Source organism: Chlamydotis macqueenii, chromosome 1 (genome assembly GCF_036417535.1).
Source record: "Chlamydotis macqueenii isolate bChlMac1 chromosome 1, bChlMac1.mat, whole genome shotgun sequence".
NCBI classification, from domain to species: Eukaryota; Metazoa; Chordata; class Aves; order Otidiformes; family Otididae; genus Chlamydotis; species Chlamydotis macqueenii.
Genome location: NC_141556.1, coordinates 4,096,126 through 4,110,233, shown reverse-complemented (window position 1 = coordinate 4,110,233; position 14,108 = coordinate 4,096,126). Strand labels below are relative to the sequence as shown.

The window sequence follows — 14,108 nt, the reverse complement described above, 5'->3', positions numbered from 1 at the left end:
TTAGAAAGGGAGGAAAAACAGGTAGAACTGCCAACCACTCACATCACACCAAGCTGTTCCTCGCAATCAACATCACTTGCACATAATCTTTAATTTTAAATTCCACTCTCATTTTACCCTTTTAGGTCACCCACAAAACTACACCTTCATTTCACCCAAATGACAACTGCAAGGCTTCTCCTTGCTTTTCACCATGCCACAGTGATCCAGATGGCTCTTGCTCAAGCACTACAATAACTGACAACAACTCTCTGCAAGTGAAAACACTCATCAGTTCAGAAGACTGAAATACCAGGGTGGGATTTAATTCACCCAATTTCAAGTGTCTCCAGTGGGTCTATAAGCATTCTGGGCGTTTAACCCCTCCACTACAGCCACTGGAGAGCTACAGATCCAGAAGAATGCAGACAGCAACTCATCTGACCACATGGAGATGCTTACAGTAGGGTGAACCAAACTGCTCCTTCAATTATCCTTCAGATAATTTCTCAGTATTGTCAATGTGATGTAAAGACTCGATTTTTGAGATACCATTAGTTACCACTTCTTCAACAACTCTGAAAACCCACAACAGAAGCAAGACTTGATCCAGTTCTGAACTGCGTACAGGACCTTCACTGATGAAGAGTGACTGCATTACTGATTACAAAGCACTCAAGTTCAGTATCCGAAACATTAGTGTTCTCTATTTTTAATTACGCAATTAAAAAAAAATCCTGCTTGAGCAGGACGGTTGGACTAGATTACTTTCTTTATGTCCCTTCTAACCTCCAGCATCCTGTGATTAAGAAAAATGGAAGTTTCTTTTAAAAACCTGAAAAGAAAAAGCAAAAAGGTGAATGTTTTTAGAGGCTGACAGCTTGCTAAAGACCCCATATTGCACACAAAAGAGGAGGGTAAGTGTAATTTAAAGAAAAAAAACACCACCACATTAAGAAAGCATGGAAAAGCATGCTCTTCAAAAAGTGACACCATACTAGGATGCCGGGGGGGGGGGGGGGGGGGGAGGGAATTAATCAAACTAAATGCAAATTCATTGTATTTCGAGCTAAAAAAATAAAATAGACAACTGATGTGCTAGGAGAAAACTTTATCAAATACACCAGAAGGAAGAAGCTGATTAGAAAGTCTGCTGGGCCAATAGGTGATAGAAAGGTAAAAGGCATGCTCAAGAAGGCAAAGCTATGGGGAGGGGGAAAAAAAAAAACCTCAAAATTACTTCTCTGCCACATGAAAATCCAAATGAATTCACCGTTCAATACGTAACATTTTAGGGAACTTCCATCGCTGAAGTCTGCCTGCAGAGCAGACAAGGAAAGAGGATCCTCTCCGGTCAGTTGAGAACTGTTAACTGCCAAAGCCTACCACTAATGAAACAGCCAGGAGCCTATGTACTCACTCAAATTTCTAGGGAAACCAAAATACTAAAAATGCCAACTGATGAACTGCAATATGCAGGTCACACATGAGGGCTCTGAAGGAGCTCTGATTAACCGGATACTGGGAGACTCCAAAAATTATGAACTTCTCTAAAAGCTTTTACAGAAAACTCAGCTGTAGTAGGAGGAAGGTCTTATTAATCAATAGTTAATTAACATGCTAAGAACATATCTGTTTATACACATGCAAAACAAGGAGACTCCTATATAGGATCTCTACTTAGACCTCTCTCATTTAACAATAAATTATGCTGGAAAGGATACAATGTGAGGTCACAGGTGTATTAAAGATAAAACATTAAGTGCATCAAAGCAGTTATCCTCAGTCCTTTCTTCCGACTAGTTACTACAGTGTGACTGGCAGAGAAAAGGGAGATTAAATTTGAGTAGATTAATGCAAGGCCCTGCATTTGGAAAAAAAAAAAATAGCTAACTACACATAGAAAAAAATCACAGGTTCTAAATTATATTTTCCTGATTAGGAAAGACCTTGAAGTCACTGAAGATAACTTTATGAAAATACAATTTTCACAGGGGATGATAACAAGAGCTGTGAAAAGGCAAACAGAATTTCAGGAGTAATTAGGAAGGGAACAGGGACTGTAACAGGAAGCAGCAGTGCGACACTGTATTTTTCTGCAGCATGTTCATATCCTGAACTCGGCATGCTGTTTTGGTACCCCCGTCTTGGAAGGGAGGTAACATCCCAGCGTACAGAACAGCAAAGACGACACTTCGCGAGCAGCTAGCACACAGGGAGAGATGAAATCGAGCAAGATTCCTCAGCCTGCAAAAGGAAGGACTGAAGAGAGATTGGGTAGGGGTACACAGAAGCACTATGCGAGCAAGAGATGGGTATCACACAAACACTTTTAAACAAGAAGCCTCTTTCACAAGGTGAATACGTAACCTATGTGACTCACAGCTCTAGGAGATCAGGGACAACAAATTCGGTTCACACTGGACAAATTCATGGAATTAAACAAGGAGTTGTGATATAGCCTATGGCTGAGGACTTCCTAATCGCAGGTTGCTGGAAGGATGTGTGACTGTGCCATGGGAAGGAGAACTACGGTCTCCGTTCTTGCACGCTTCCCTAAGCTGCAGCTACAGGCTACCACCAGAAAAATAATTTTATGCTGCAGGTCCTTTTGATCTGAGTCAGTTTTCTTATTACTGCATTAGCTCTTTGCTATGCTAACATTAGAAAACAAGAACAAGTAACAGTTCTATTGCTAAGGTAATTTCCTACACTTAATCATCTAAAACCAGTGTATATTTATGATTATGGAAATTTATTCAACTGCTTAATTTCCCTTATTCAACACTATTTTCATTACACTGATAATGCAGAGTGTGATAAACCAGTAAGTTCCAACAAAGCTGCTTTTGAGAATAACTGAGAAAATGAAAAATGCTGTGAACAAAGTAGGTCTGGCTCCTTTAAACATTAAGCCAATCATCCAAAAAGGTGAATTCTTTCCCCGCCATATCTTTTTCAAAGGCAACATTACAAATATGCAACTGATGAAGAATGACTCTGTATCTTAGATACAAAATTAACCATTCCTACAAAGGTTTTTACAATGACTCCAGATTTACAAGTGTACCAAAACAACACAGTGAAATTACTACAAATTCAACTGTGCCACGTGCAAAAGCGGACGTACCCACTTTTGCTTTTGGCAGGATGCGGTGCAATTTCAGCTCTTCCTTCCACGGGGATCTGTGCTGGGATCTGTTCCCAGCACTCTTCAACGAATTCATAAACGACATGAAAGGGGCTCAACAGTAAGATGACAACATCTGTTGATGATACTAAGTTATTCACAGCAGCAAAGAAAGTAAAGTAAATGAGTAGGAAAAACTGAAAAAGGACCGTGTGGAGAATACTGACTGGACAATAAAATAAATCAATGAAATTCAGTAGCAGAATTCATAACGTATCTCAACGAAATGCAGCGTGAAGCAGGATAACTGGGGGTGCGGAAAGTGGTCCTAACTTCATGTCTGTCAGACTCTGAACCAGCTCTTAAGGCTTGGAGCAGGCTGAGGTCTAGAAAACTGATTGTCATGGAGAAAGTAGATAGAAATAATTAATCACTATCTCTTCCAGTAAAAGAAGTGGATTTTAAATGGAGTTCAGTTTCAAAACTTAACAAAAGAATATGGTTCCTCACTCAACAGGCTGCCATGCTAGTTAAGCCGTGGAACCACGGAGTTATACACTTCCTAGTATTTCTCATGGCTTCAAAGGGAGCTTTAACAAATTACGAAGACAAGTCCAGTAAACATCGTAATAAAAGACAAGCAGCTTAGCAAATCTGTGTACTACAGACATCCAGAGACTGAAGAGTGTGCAGAAGGAGGATCCCACGTTCTCATTTTCTGCTCCTGTGCTCCTCAGTTACCCACTTTTGGCCATTGCTGGAGACAAAATACTGCTCTACATGGGTGTACAAGAAGAACTGCTCCTCTAGTCTTATATTCATTACCTCTCTGTAAGTTATTTTTTCTAGCACAGCTATAATGTCCCAAGGAACTGTCAAGTCTTAGCACTTCTTCCCTGCCTTTTTCAAATATCAAAATGTTCACTGTGGACAGCAATTTAAAGCTATCCTCCACCTCTCTACCAAATACAACTCTGTAATTCTAAAGTCTTTTCTCTTTTAACAGCAGGAAAAGATATGCAACCCAACATGAGGAATTCAAATCACAAAGGGGGAGTTGGACATATACATTAATGCAAACAACTTTACTGCTATAGAAATATTTTGGGTTTTATTTCATTGATTCCAAAAAAAAGCTAAACTGGTCCTAGAATGACAACAAAGCGGACTGACTTTTCTATTCTGTTCTGGACTTTTTGTATAATTTGTCAGGGAAAAGTCTTCTGAAGAAGTACATACAAAATGCACAGCAGTAACAACTGGCAAAGAGAAGGGAATCTTGTGATTAAGCATAAATTCTATCTGCAAAACTATTAAAACTGCAATGTTGATTTGATCCTCATAAACCATTCATCCACCTAAGTAGAGCAAAATGGTTCTCATTGGAAGGGATGTCATGATTGCTGTCACTGTAACTGCTCTTAGAGCAGTGGCTAGTGACTCAGAAGGCTATCTACAATGCATTTTCCTGGAGTTTCACATTTTCATAGTGGTACTGACAGGCAAAAAAAACGTGTCCTGTACAGATGCATCTGTGAGACATTCATTAGCACTTTTGAGCAGGTGATTTTAACTCTCTTCTGGTCTCCAAGGAGCCACAGAGCAAAGAGATGGTCCTAAAAACCTTAAGATACACAACTTTCCATAGTGTCCTGGTGACTGATATTCCCAGGGATTACTCTTGTTCTCTGGGAAGCTGAAAATCTTTTCTATGCCTTAATGAAATGCTTGATGCGTCTGCCCAGCCTGATACACCCTAAAACCTCCAGAAATGCAGGGATAAGGTCTCCAAGATAAAACCTAGGCAAAAAGGGTCCATTCATTATTTCAGTTCTCTCTTCCAAGAAATGGAAGGTGGCTTGCTGATTATCACTCTTTTTCTACGATTCCTCTACATTTTTACTCTAGGCTCCTCTTGATAGAAGGAAAAACTCCCTATGAAAAATCCCAATCTGAAAAATTACTTGAAATTCCAAGCAACAAGAGGAAAGCATTATCTATTCTAGCAAACAGTCCTATTTACTTAACAAAATTAATGGATACTTTAATGACAGTTTTAGACTACCATACTGTAATTGAGTCTTTTGATACAGCTGTTCGGATGGTATAGAAATACGAGAAAAAAGAAATCACTGTATCAAAATAATGTTCAATAGAATTACTGTATTGCTATTTCCCTTTTTTCCCCCCTTTCAGAAAGACATCCAATTACTCCAACATGGAGCATAACATAGATCTTCTGTTATAGAAAGAGGAGTACAAAGAAAATTTTACTTTTTATGGGTGCATATAGCACTAATTCTTAATAGCTAATGCTGTAAAAACAGCTTCTACGTTGCCACATACTGAATCACTTTAAGAAATTAAAATTACTGAGCAGATCACTGCCCCTAAGTTCCTACTCCCCTTCACTCCTGTAAAACATCTCTGGGATAAAGATTATTAAAACATAAGCTATATACAGAACATGAGAAATCAATTCTGCCTAGCCACTGTATTTTCTTTCACACAGTCCAGTTGCCTAAATTTAGCGTGCATGTTTTTATTCCTATTAGAAACTATGTTAACAAACTCATGTGGCTCTGCAGTACCATTGATACAGAACCACAGGCTTGTATATGAAGTCTGGAAAAAGCCAGGGTCAAACATCTGAGCTGGGAAAATGAGGATGAGTAAGTGGGTTGTACCACTAACCAAGTGCAACTCTACTCAGCATGGGAAGCTCTGGATTAGGAATGGAGGGAAAAAGCAGCCAGGAGTTTCACATATAAATACATCTAATTACACACTTCAAAGTTTCTGCAATGTTAGATATCTAGGCTAAACTAGTGGTCCAGGCTAAACCATCAACGGGAAGAGAGAGGCTCCTTTCTACAGGCACCTTTTTAGAGGCAAGCCATTCCCTTCAAGGGAGTCTGGAAGAGGAACCTTGAGGGAGCTGTTCATCCTACCTGCTTTAGCGGTGTATGGAAATTTAAGTTTCATGAAAAGAGTATTACCCCCAGTATTTGAAGTAGAACAGAAAAACAGAGGTAACTGCATGTGTTTACTATGTTTTCTAGGGGTGTCCAAGAAAAAAACTTCTCTGCTGTTTCAAAAGGAGAATCCTGCACTACTTCATGTGATTGCTACCTAGCTATTACATTCGTCTGACAGAAATATACACACACGCTCTCTCACAACTATCCACTTCCATCTTTGGAAGCTAAATCTTGGAAAACAAAAGCTTTGGATCCACACACAGACTACCCTTACTCTATCTGCACCGCGTCTCAATTCTGTATCATCTTCACTGTGCTTGGTGCAGATACTCTGCCTGCATTCTCCTTTCACGTATGAGAACAGTTCCTCGTCTCCAAAAAAACTTTTCCTCAGCTCTATACTAAAAGGAATTAAACAGCCTGAAGAATTACTTCAAAAAATAAAATCAATTTGGCAGTTAAGCTGTAATGACAATGAACCAATGAACTGGAAATCAAGTATTAGGGTTGAAAATGGCAGTGGTACTCAGCTGGTAGCTAAAAGTGTTAGCTTCTGAAATTCTGTAACAGCTGTAAAAGGTAACAGTGGTTACTGGATAGGTTCTATTTGTATTCCTTCAAATGTCAAAGCTGCCACCACACAATTCTTATTTCTTCTTGGACCCACCGTATCTAAAAACAATGATCTTCTTGTGCTGTGGAAGGGATGGAATGTGAAATCCCATCCACTTCCCAACAAAATCCCACAAACATTTTGGCAGTAAAAATTTATTATGTAAAGCCCAGATGGCATCCCAAATATTTCTACTTCAAAATTTAGAAATCATTTTTTTGCTTAAAATAAACTGCACAAAAAGCATCACGCCTAAAACTAACTATACAAAAGCATCAAGCTAGGTAACCAGACTTAACTGAACAGTTATTTGTACTATGAGAAGAACGCGAATGCGGCTTTCTCCATTTAACTTCATTGTCAGAAACGAATAACATTTTTCTATTCAAATATACTTGAATGACTGGCAGAGAAGGAAGATACAACAAGCAGATACATCCAGTAACATATTATACTTTGAGAAGAACTTTTCCAGTTATCTAAAGCCTAACAGCTTTACCATGAACTCCTGCAGTAATATTTCAAACTTTCAGAACTAAATTTACTATTTTTGTTATTCTTTGTTATTCTAACAGAGTTCTTTTGCTTACCTTTTGGTTTCTCCACTATGCAATTTCACCTCTGAATCTAGGAATGTGGTCTTCAAAATGGCTTTAGCTGCTGCTTCACCACAGAAGCTAAACTTGATTATCTGTTCAGTTTCAACATCAACTTAATCACTGCAAACCCTTTAAGCTATGGGATGAAGATCGATCCTTGATTCTGACTGTCATTTTGCAGTGAGCCCACTCCCACATTCCTTTTATATCTATCACTTCACTGGATGCCAGAGAAATCTCAGTGTGCTTGGCATGAAGGCTGCACTTCCTATATTTATGCTCCCACTAATGTATGCTCCGTTTTAGTCCTTACCAGCTTAAAAGCATCTGTGAGGAAAGACGGTATAAAGCACGAAACAATTCATGCAACTGTTTTACCGAGATGAAATGCTGTTCACCCACATTGCCTCTCCACCACCATCTTTCTCGTGGATTTTCTGTTTAAATATACCCAAAATATTAACATAGAAAGATCCATGGTAATTTTCTTAAGTGAGTAGTATACTGTCGTATTAGGATTGCTGCTCCTAATCAGACCTTCAGAAAATAAATCAGTACTTTTTAATTGTACTACCTTAACTTTGCTGGCAGAAACACATTTGATTCTTCCAAACAGATGAAAATGAAGTGCTCTCTCCAGGCAAGAATTCCTTATATCTGGCACACTAACACTTCATCCTTTTTAATTATTCCACAGGTGGTTGCCTTGGTAACAGCCAAGTAGCTCTTGGATTTGAGGGATCCAGCATGAGAAAGTAACAAGCCTTTGTAGCCACGGCATTTGGATCTGCGTTGGCTGCAGCAACAGGGTAACAGAACGGTTGTGAAAACCTGAAAGAGATGGTTAAAATTAACAGAGATTAATTATATTGCTCAATTCTTCAAAAATAAAATACAATCAATGTCGATAGCCCCTTAATAGTAGATAAAAACTAGGCTTCAGAGAAATACTGCTTACATATGTGGCTTTCCAGCACAGCACTGAATTTCACCTTCAGGAGGACAGCACTAAAATGTTGATGCCGAAGGAGCTCAAGAGTTCAGCTTTCAAGATCAAGCAATAAGTGATTTTCTTCAGCTTCAATAGAGACCTTCCTAAGTGTCTGGTCAAAGTGTCTGAAATTCAGTGCTATTGTTTTTCTTTGAATAAAAATAGAGTAACTATAAATAGCTCTCATCACAATGCTGAATCATTGTATTTTGTATCATACAGCAAATTGCTTCGAACTTCATTTAGCCTTTAAAACAAGTCAAGTTTTATTTCCTTAAAATACAATTAAAAGCCTAGCAAAGCATCTAATTCTGCATTCATACAGCTTGTCCGGAAGTACAGAAAATACTCCTTGCCATCTCAAATTTCTCATTATTTGAAAAGCTGACCATTTACACTTCAAAAAAATAAATAAAAAGCAAAACCAAACCAAACAAAAACCTAAGTACATTTTCTGTCACTACTCAAAGTTATGAATTTAGTTTTTTCAAAAATCTTTTTTCTTTGCTTTCTCATGTTCACTTTTTTTCATAAAAAATAGGTTAACAGTACGCCTTAGAAAAATAACTTGCACTGAAACTATCAAACACGCAAATGGTCACTCCCACACGCAAAGGCTGCCTCATAAAAGACAGGAGGATCTATTAATATGTCCAAGCTATGATTTCTTCAGACCTCACTCAAATATGTATGCATTTTGATTTCCAGTATCAACAACATGCCTCGCAGGACCTCAAGACAGCACCGTGGAGATGGAGTTGCCTGCACCTTTCCATAATGCGACACCTAAAAGCTGTAAGAATAGGTTTGTGAATTCTAAAATTCAGTTTTACTAGAACTAGAGTAATTACAGATTTATTGCACAGAAAAACAACTGAAGTGAGGTAACAGAAATGAAAGGGTTTATGAACAATCTCCCCAGTGCCCATCCACTCTGTCTTTCCAGGGCAGGTCCTCTCCAGGCATGCTCACAGCCTGGCAACTCAGTACACGTACTTCCTAACTTGCAGAAAACACCACATAGCCTGCTTTGGTCCCAAGGGAAAAAACTGCTTACTCGTTCATCCCCACCCATTTCACAGCCCTCCCTCCTCCACCCCTCCCAGTCCTCTCTTCCAGCACTCTGCTCCTGATGCGCACTTCCAAAGTCACAGCAAACCTCAGAACTACTTAAAACTCAAGTTTTAACTTACTGAACCATCATAACGGCACCTTCCCTCTTTCTTGCCTTCCTGAATCACGTCCTTAATTGAAAATTAGAATAGGAAACAATTTTCCTTCTCTCCCACATCCAATTCCACCTAAGACAAAGCATGTCTAACTATTCCTACACAGGATGCCTCTTACTTGGTGGGTTCTGTACTTTCTCCTTCCTCCTTTTCAGTCACGTAGTTTGCCCCTTGATGAGCAAAGTTTCTGAAAGATGAGTGACAAGAACAGGGGTTTTCTTTTCCTGGCTGCCCATCAGTTCCAGAAGTGAGCCCTGTTCAGTAATTTTTGGCTGCAACTTAGGACATCCATGAGTTTTCCCAACTACCCTGTCCCACCAGCCCAGGGTATGCTACCTCTGTCCTCTGGGAAACGCAACCTCTCTCCCTTTCAGTCCACCAGGTTTGGTTTGGTTTGCATCTTGCAGGGGTTCTCCCTGCAGAAACGGCACGCCAAAACACTGTGAAATACTGAGAGCATTTGCTCCGTTCCATCTCTTCATAATTACAGATATCATCTCCTGCATGTCCTGTCATTGCAGGAGAAAACATTTCTCCTTTCCAATTCTCTTGAGTGTCTCTGACTGAATCTGCAAGGCCTCAAAGTGACTCTTACCACAAATGGCTGTTTCTTTTGAGAAAAGGAGGTTTTTACTTCCCTGCCTCAGGTATCTTGACACAACTCTCAAGCATAGCTCACCTGTACTCATCAGCTCATTTTGTTCCTTCTCGTAAGGAAGCCAGAACTTTATCTACAACATAAAAACTCAAAGACAGTGTTAATCTGTCATTGTTCCAAACCAAATCTGGTACATGACCAGTTAGTTCCCCGGCGTTTGTCCTTATAACCTACCGAGATTTTCCCAAAACCAGCACGACCAGTTCTCAACAGGTGCTAAGCCCTCTGATTTTCATTTGTCTTGCTCTCAGAGCAGTATTATCCTAGGATTATTTCAAACTTCTGTTGAAAGGCTGTTTCTACCTTGATTTAAATCCTACACCCTTCTACAGACATCTCTCAACAAGCTGACTTCTAGAGTCTTCACCTGTAGCAGCTGATGCAGCTACATCTTTTCCCCATCCTCATTAACCATACGGCAGATAAATCATTTTGAAGGTTGTAAGTGAGGTTTTGATAGTGTTTTTTTTTCTTTAAGTAATCTGGAAACCTTTGTATGATTTTAACTTCTGTTAGAAATAGTAATTTTAACATAGACTTTTCAGATACTCTGTTTTTGTGAGCAGCCCTGCCTGTGTAGTGGCTTACCTTTGCCATGTTCCTCCTGCTTAAACTTTCTAATCCCAGTTCAGTCTCTGCCCACCTAGTGATCCGATTCTGCTCCTGGGCTCCCGGACTGCCTTGCTGCGCCCTACAGAGCCACGAGACGAATCCGATGCCTGACTTGGATTTCTTTCAGGTTCTAGAACTTCCACCACTCTCAGGGGCTACAAAGACACCTAGATTAACAAGGAGCTCTACTAGCTGAGCTTTTGGCCGGCCCTTTGAACAAATACATCACACTCCCTGCAGCTCTCTTCTAGACTTGAGGGAATGTTTCTGTGCTACTGTCTCTTCAAAATAAAACAAAATCTTCTGTCTCAGTCTTCAGAGGACATGTGTCTTTGCTCACTTGCAGCTTCAGCCCCTGAGCCCAGGGCTGCTTTCAGATTCACATCTTGTCTCTAACACCACTCTTACGAGACCCTGAGTCACCAAGTGCTTAGAGGAGCTGCCTGCACTCTTCTTCTGAGCTAGCTTCATTAAAACACTAAAAGCACTGTAAACTCCAGAGCTCAGTGTTACTAGAAAAATACATAAAACAGAACTCTTGAACAGCAGAACTAAAAGCAAGATCAATAAAAGACTTATAAGTAACTCCCTTACTCCACCGTGGTTTTGGGTTTTTTTCAGGCTTGTTCGCAATCCATTAACAACCTAATTTTGCATAATCCCTATGCATCCCTGAAGAAAAGTCTTTGTTTCCGTGTTTGAGCATTTACTTAGACTGTTCAGTTTCTCCTCCCCAGTTTCCATTCCTGACGCAGGCTTCCTTTCTGATCAGTCTCTACCCCATCCTCTGAAAAGCTGCCCCTTGAATATGCTCAGATGCTCTTGGGGAACACAAAATCTCCACCCTTCCACAGACGTGCACCTGACGGAGAATACTGCAGCCAAGAGAGCACAACAGGGAACTTTCCTCCCACTGCGGTCAGCAAAGACCCCAGTAATTCAAACGTCATTCACGATGCATCCTACATTGGGGTTTTCAAAAAGGACCACAGAAGGTGACATTGCCAAAACCTTAATTAACAAGATTCAAGTTCTTAATTCCCTTTTTCCTCTGTAGAAAATTCCTGTTTAGTTTATCTCAGTAAGGTACATTTATCTCGTAAGCTACGACCATGTCTCCTAGTGCAAAGTTCTTTGTTCTGTTCCTGGTTGCACTCATAGCTGAATTAATAGGTCTGGAAAACTTAATGACCATTAATTTAAAAATTGCTGTTGCTCTAGATACAATTTCTTTTTCTTTTAAAAAAAGTCTTCAAAATTTACTATACACAAAACTGATACACAGCCACAACCACATTCTTTAGTGAACTAGAAAGCTGATGTTTTCTTGATAATTGTATTTTTAGCATCCAAAGGAAGCACACAGACAGCTTTTACCAAACACAAGGCTTCCTTTTCATTTTGAGTGTTTTTAAAATACATATATTGCAGATCATACACTGTAGTGAGAGCGAGCATCACTGCCCTCTTCAGAAAATAAAGTTAAAGCCTCCCACTGAATCTAAAGGCAGGTGAGTACGGTTCCAGCAACAATTAGTCATTTGAGATTCTTTCCTTAAAAACGTCTGTTTAAGCACTGTTTATTGATCATCCCTTCTTACATCCTTTATTTTCCACCTGAAAACAAGCTAAATGGTGTTTTAGCAACATGTGTCAAACCTGGAATGCTTTTTTGAAAAAGCTTGCCAATAATTTTATATGTTTTACTATTTAAAATACAACAAGGGAAAAATAGCAGCAATTTTCTGCAAACTTTTATGGCTGGCAAGAATCCCATCTTTTCACACACGTTTCTGAAGAAAGAAAAGACCCTATGTTGTGAAGAAAATTATTTGCTCCTTACTGTGGTGGTGTTTTAATGTTTACTTGCAAGTGTTTGGTAAATAAAAAGGTATATTTCTCTTAAATTATTTTGAAGTACAAACAGCCAAATCAGACTGCGAAGCCTTCTTTAAACTTCACCTCCAGTGAAGATCATCACAACTTTGCCTTTTTACAGCTTCACCAGGCTGCACTATGAATACTGAAACAAAGATGAAAAAGAACAGAAGAGACAGCCTTTTCTATCTTCAATAAAAATCTAAAGTGAGAGTTTTAAATGAGAAATATGGGAATTTCCCCTATAAAAATCACAGGTGGCCAGAAGATTTTCACACAAGAAAATTTTTCAGATTCAACAACAACAACAAGAAAAAGTTACGAAATAGATGTAGAAGGATTGGGACACTTAGCCTGGGACATGACTGCTGACTGCTCATGAACACACACCAACCGGCAACCATATGAAGGCAAACGAGAAAACAGGTAACAAAGCTGGGACGCTCAGTCAAACAGAAATGAAGACAACTGAAGAAGAGGTGCAGCAGTAGAGCACTCTTAGGACAACTGTCCCTGGGCAGCTTGAAGCTGGGAGCTTCATTTAAGACAGGCCAAAATCAGATGGTCACTGTAAAGAAGTCTGAGAGCTGAACGCACAGCAGCAATCGGTCAGATCTCAGGTGAAGTGGTTTCCTCACTCTCTCCCTAACTGGTGGTAACAGCTCTGACTCACCAGGCTGCTAGAAACTCCTAAGTAAAAATGGAAGGATAAAGAAGAGAGTCCTCTTGCAAAACAGGCCTCCTCAATTGTGTTTATCAGCTTCCATGTGTAAAATGAGATCTGTACCAGCTAGAACCTGTGAAGACAAACACTTGATGAAATAATACACAAGCAGATTATCCAAAACCAGATCCATCTCAAAAGAAGAGGGAATACTTCTTAGTCCTAAGTAAATTTAGGTTTTGTACTGCGCTGCCAGAAGAGACATGGAATCAGCATGCTGAAGGGTAAGAAATAGTGACTACATACTTCCTCCGTTCAGCACTGTCGCTGAATACTGGAATCTTTTGAGAAGAAAATATAGCACAATTTTATGTAACAACTTCCACTATAGTAAGAGTCACTGGTAAACTTAAATACAACAGCACTAAAAATCAGTCAACACTTTCTGCAGTATCTGGAAGAGATTTTTTTCCTTATATACAGAACAAGAGCAGTATCTGATGCCCCAGAAGCACACCTAGCATACCTAGCGTACCTAGCTCATAGCTACACATGCATGCACAGGGACAAATTTCAGTGTTCTATGGTGATAGTGTAGGTCTGGAGCAATCCCCTTGCCCAGACTGGATAATCTTGTATTGCTGGGCTTGATTTGTCCCTGAGATCTCGCTCTTCAAAGCTCCATCTCTTTTCTTCTGTATCTCAGAAAACTACGCCCTTCCTCAGACTACAGAGGAAGACCACACAACTAGCATAAGGAACATCTCTCTCAAA

The 14,108-nt window shown here is 39.6% G+C and overlaps 1 long non-coding RNA gene across 3 annotated transcripts in view; it reads right to left on the bottom strand.

Annotated features, from left to right (window-relative positions):
- The window catches only part of LOC147601961 (uncharacterized), a 126,234-nt gene that overhangs the window by 80,177 nt on the left and 31,949 nt on the right, over positions 1 to 14,108 (bottom strand). For all 3 annotated transcript variants that reach the window (XR_015258130.1, XR_015258129.1, XR_015258131.1), the window contains exon 2: positions 7,877 to 8,133. This is a non-coding gene — a long non-coding RNA (uncharacterized LOC147601961). The remainder of the gene's footprint in view (positions 1 to 7,876; positions 8,134 to 14,108) is intronic.